Below are 6,000 nucleotides of genomic sequence, written 5' to 3' on the forward strand. Positions count from 1 at the left end.
GTCCTGGCGCAGCTATGTCAACTCGTCACGCCGAGGACGACGGAGGAAGCTGAAGGTGCTCCACGGGCCGCCACGTTGCCTGCCCTGCCGCCGCCATTAGCCACGCGGCAAGAAGCCGCCATCTTGCGCGTCCCGCGGCGCCAAACCGCCATCTTGGACACGCCGCGGGCCGACGCCTTTTTGAATTTGCCTCCAGAACAACCAACAATTGAAGAGAACGTGAAGAGGAGTCGGAGTCGCCACCTCACCACAGTTAAGGAATTCTCCATCGGGGGCGATTGGAGCGCTTTCGCCTGCCGATTCTTGGCGGCGGTACGTTCAGCAAGATGGACCGATGCTGAGGCCTTGGAAGTGTTGCCGACTCTACTGGACGACGAATCGGTTCGATTTTTCCGTTCCATAACGGCCGATAAGAAGAAGACTTTATGCGGAGTTTTTGAAGAAATGGCCGACGCTTATGAGCCACCTGACGATGCGCATCGGCGATTCGCTCAACGACAACGAGCACCCGAGGAATCGCCCATGGCGTTCAGAGGTGCGGTGCTGGAGCTGGCCATGGCAGCTTATCCGGAGACGCCACAGGACCTGCTCGAGCCTCTCATATTAGGCAAAATGCTGGAGCTGTCTCGGGATCTGGGGATCCCCATGCCTGTGTGTGGGCATGAGAAGCTCACTTCCCGGGCGGCAGCAAAGTGTCTGGATGCGCAGTTTAATCTCCGTCGCTGGAAGCAAGTGGCGGCATGGACGGGTGGGCCCATCAAGGAAGGAGGCGCGATGGGGTGGGACCCCACAAAGGCGGTCTATGTGCCGGATGAGCGGGGTCCTCGGGAGCTGACGGCCGCCTCCTCTCCATGGTCGGGACGCGGAGGCCCGGGGCCGCGCGCTACGCCATCGGAACGGGGCCGTCGGAATGCAAGGCCTGCGCTTCGGCGCAACGATGCCGATTGCTTCCGCTGCGGCCGTAGGGGCCATTACGCCAAGGATTGCTGGGCCCGCTTCCCGGGTCCGCCGCAGCGGGAGGTTTCAGTACCGGACAAGCCGCCCAAAGACCCTCCGAAACAGGCATGTCGGCACACACCAGACACCCGGCAAGGCTTTGCACCTCACCCATCACCTTCGTTGCGCGACCCTATTGTTGTTATTCATGATAGGCCATCGACGGGGCCTTGTCGCTCGGTGACGCAGTGGCGCAAATTGGCACGGAGAGTTGTCGCGGCCGCTACGGGTTCGTCCACTGTACCGGGGTCTATACAAGGGGTGGACGTGCGCATTTTGGTCGACTCCGGAGCGTCTGCGACTTTTATATCGGATGTCATTTTCCATCTGTTGGGCATCCCGCCGGGGGCTGTACGCCCGGTTTATGGGTCGTGCGTCGCTGCGAACGGGGGTAGCATGGGTATCGTGGGCCAGGTGGATGCTAAGATTTCTATTGGGGATGTGTCGGCTTCGGGTGTTGTGTTAATATCAAGATCTTTGGCGGTTCCTTGCTTATTAGGCACCGATTTTTTGGCTAAAATGCCCATTTTGATCAAAATCAATGAGAATTGTATTGAATTGCCGGGTGGCCGTCAAATATCGTTTCTGCCGTCGCCCTGGGGGCGACCTGCTTCAGCCGTACAGGTGCAGGCGCTGTCCGTCGCATCTGTGGACATCCCACCTGGTTCACAGATGCTTATACCCTTGCGGTATCGGAAGCCCCTGCCTAATCGTCTGGGAGCAGTAGGGGTCTTGTTGTCGCCATCCGCCACGATAACAACAGGATTGGCGTTAGTTGGGGCACAGACCATTGTCCGGCCGGATCAATTACCGTTTTTACAGGTGCTTAACGCGGGGGTGGAAAACATCCGTGTTCCGGCCGGTACGGTTGTGGCACATGCCACTACGGCGTTTGCGACGCACGATTGTCCGCATAGCCGGGGAGTGGTCGCTGGTGTTTCCGAGCCGAGGGGTTCGGATAATCGTTGGATTGCTAACTTATGTGACGAAAATTCTTCCCTGTCCGTGGAGCAACGTGATGCGCTGCGTAAATTGTTGTTGACGTATTCGGATGTGTTCAGCTCCGATGATTTGGATCTGGGCCGCACATCGTTGCTTTCCCATCACATTGAGACGGGCGACGCTGCCCCTATTCAATTAAATTCGCATCGGATGAGTCCTGCGGAGCGAGAACACATTCGGGGGGCAGTAGAAGGCATGTTGGCTGCGGACATCATATCGCCATCTAACAGCCCATGGGGCGCTCCTGTGGTCTTGGTTAAGAAAAAGGATGGCAACTTGCGATTTTGTGTTGATTTCCGGAAATTGAATAAGATATCGGTGGCAGATGCGTACCCCCTGCCGCGTATGGACGACTCCCTTGACGCATTGTTGGGGGCTAAGTTCTTTTCCACACTGGACCTCTCTTCGGGATTTTGGCAGCTCCCCCTTGACGAGTCCTCACGGGAGAAAACCGCTTTCCGTACGCCGCAGGGGTTATTTCAATTTAACTGCCTCCCGATGGGATTGAATGCGGCCCCTGCCACATTTCAAAGATTGATGGAGCTCGTTTTGACGGGGTTGCAGTGGGAGACGTGTCTTATATATTTGGACGATATCATTGTCTTCAGCCGCACATTTGAGGAACATTTAACACGGCTGGAGACAGTGTTCACGAGGATGCGCTCTGCGAATTTAAAATTTAAACCAAAGAAATGCCACCTACTGCAACGGTCCGTCCGTTATCTGGGGCACATTGTGAGTGCTGAGGGGGTGTCCACGGATCCGGAAAAGACGGCGTGCGTCCGGGATTGGCCGACTCCGGCCACCGTGGGGGATGTTCGGCGGTTTTTGGGATTTGCCTCGTATTATCGAAGATTTGTGCCGGGGTTTGCGACGATTGCGAGGCCCTTGCATCTCCTTACGGGTAAAGGACGGAAGTTTGTTTGGGGACAGCCGGAAGAGGCGGCCTTTCGGAGTCTGCGTGATCTATTGGCAACGGCCCCAACATTGGATTATCCCGATTTTGATCGCCCATTCATTCTTGATACGGACGCGAGTGACACAGGTATTGGGGCGGTGTTATCACAATCTAAAGGGGGTGTAGAGCGCGTCGTGGCGTATGGTAGCCGAGTCTTGTCTCCTGCGGAAACTCGCTACTGTGTCACTCGTAGAGAACTTTTGGCGGTTGTTTTTTTCCTACGGCAATTTCGACCGTACCTTTATGGTCGTTCCTTTGTTGTGCGAACGGATCATGCGGCCTTGCAATATGCACTTAAAATGGACCAGCCATCCGGACAGTGGGCACGTTGGTTGGACACGCTACAGGAATTTTCCTTCCAAATTCAACATCGGAAGGGGGTGCGCCATGCGAACGCTGACGCACTTTCCAGATTACCGCGGCGAGCCCCTTGCAAATGTGAGTCGGGGACGCATAGGTGTTCGCCGATTCTGAACCCCCCTCAGCCGCTTACGTTGGCCGTCGAGAAGTCGGATACTCCGATGGAACCGGGACCGACTGACGGGGTTTTGAATCTGCCGCGGTCTGTCTGGATTCGGGAACAGATGATGGATGAGTCGTTGTCCATGCGGAAGCGGTCTACGAGGGACAATGGGAGTCCGAGTTCGGCTGTGGGGCCGCGAACCGCTCTCCGAGATGGTCTGCTTATGTGGCGAGAAGGGGTCCAGGAAAGCTGGCGTGTGGTGGTACCGACGTCCTTGCGATTCGAGTTGATTAGGACTCTCCATTGTGAGACACTCTTACATTTAGGGGTGCAGAAGACTTTGTTGACGTTGCAACGTCATTATTTTTGGCACGGCATGGTGACAGATGTCGTAGGGCACGTGCGCGCGTGCCCTGAGTGCGCCCGACGTAAGCCGCCTAAACATCCTTACGTGCCGCCTCTCCAGTCGATTCAGGTGTCTCGAGTCAATGAATTGGTGGCACTGGACATATTAGGACCCTTCCCACCATCGGCGAGGGGAAATAAATATTTGCTGGTAGGGGTTGAGTATCTCTCCCGTTGGCCGATGGCCTGGCCGTTGCCCGATCAGTCGGCCGCAGCCATCACCGACGCCTTTTTGTTTGGGTATATTATGGACAAGGGGGCGCCTGAGAGACTCCTCACGGACCAGGGCCGAAATTTCTCTTCTAAATTATTGGCGGAAGTGTGCGCGGGCCTTGGGACTAAGAAAATACGGACATCCCCATACCATCCGCAGATGGATGGTATGGTCGAGCGGCTGAACAGGACATTGTCTGCCATGCTTTGCCATACTGTGAGTGAACAGCAATCAGATTGGGATCTGCACATCCCCGGAGTGCTTTCGGCGTACAGGATGACGCCTCATGCGGCTACAGGGTATTCGCCGTTTTACCTTATGTATGGTCGGGAAAACGTGCCTCCGGTGGATGTGCAATTGGGTACTGGGGTGAAGGGACCTCGTAAACCACTTCCTGAATACATTCAGGACACGGTTCGCCGGGTCACGGAGGCGCGGGAAAATGCCCGCGTAGCTACGGCCAAAGCCCAGGCCCGGAACGAGCGGTATGCTCGGCGGTCCGAGGGGGAGTGCCCCTGGAAGGTTGGTGACCTGGCCTGGCTCCATTGCCCGCAGGTGCGGCCGGGGACCTCTCCTAAATTGCACAAACCTTGGCATGGTCCTGTGCGCCTCATTGAGGTTCCCAATCCACAGTCGGCGCGCGTTCAGATTGGTTCTCGCCGTTGGTTTGTTCATACGTCGCGGTTGAAACCATATGTTGCTCCCCTACGTGATGCATCATCTCCCAATGTTGCCTTGCCGGGGTCTGTTGCTGCCGACTCTCCCCTGCCTGCGTCCACTGATCTTGCTCGAGCGCCTGTCGTACCTGTTCCAGACAGGTCGGCCGTGACACCGAGGGGGACGAGGGGCCCTGCTCGGAGGGCGCCTGCCAGGTCTGCGAGACCTTCGAGCCCTGCAGCCCTTCCGACCCCGCCGCAGGCACATTCAAAGGACACGGCCAAGACTGATTCTTCGGGAACACGGGACGTTGGTGGACTTCCAACCGCAACAGGAGAATTACCCCCTGTCATTCATCGAGTTCCATCGCGTTCCCGTTCTGCGAGCGGGCCGCCGACCGTCCGGGACGGGCCGGCGACCCGCACACGCTCTAAATCACTTACGTTTCGTTGATTGTATGTTGTGTTGTTGTTCTTGTTCTTACCCTTGTATTTATTGCATGCTTTCTGTGCGTCCGTGATGTTACTTGTTGTTATTGTTCTGTTGTTATATTGCATGCTTGGTGTCCTTTAGCGCGGAAGGTCGGTTCACCGCATTACGCTTTGGTATTGTTCAGCCGAGGTCGGCTGGGTTTTTTCTACGGGGGAGGGTGGTGTAATGCGGGCGTGAGCGACCTTCCGGATGTGACGTCACGGGGAGGCGGAGCCAGGTGACGTGGGTGAAAGGTTGGGGTCCTTAAGTGGGTAAACCGGAAAGAGAAGTCAGTCGGGGTGTGAATGGAAAAGAGTGGGGCCGCGCGGGCGAATGTGAGGAGGGGGCACCGTTGGCCAGCGGGAGCCAACCCCGGAGAATAGCAGGGAGCTAAAGGGTGGTGAGAAGCTGCGGAGAGTACAGCCAGGAAGGCTGTGTGTTAGAGGCAGCGGTGTGGCTGCAGAGAGTCGCAGGAGCGACGAAGAGAGAGAGAGAGAGACAGCACGAGGCTGTCAGCGCTGCGGAGTAAGCAAGAGGGAGAAGAGCAGCAGCGATACAGCCAGGGGGGCTGAGAGTGAGTAACAGCAGCGGAGCTGCTGTGGGGGCTACAGGAGCGACAGAGGCCAACAGAGGGGCTGCTGGTGGAGAAGAGAGAGACATCGGAGTCAGTACTGTGGGGACTGAGCAAAGAGGAGACAGCCGTGTGGGTAATACAGTACGGACCAAATAAAGGACACTGAGCCAGAGATCGTGGTCAAGTCTTTAATTACACATACATACTGACACACAGTTACACATGTGTAGTGGGTACCTGATGGAGACTCGGTCTTCACT

The sequence above is a fragment of the Lampetra planeri genome, chromosome 2 (assembly GCF_965212315.1).
Source record: "Lampetra planeri chromosome 2, kcLamPlan1.2.h2, whole genome shotgun sequence".
Classification (NCBI taxonomy): domain Eukaryota; kingdom Metazoa; phylum Chordata; class Hyperoartia; order Petromyzontiformes; family Petromyzontidae; genus Lampetra; species Lampetra planeri.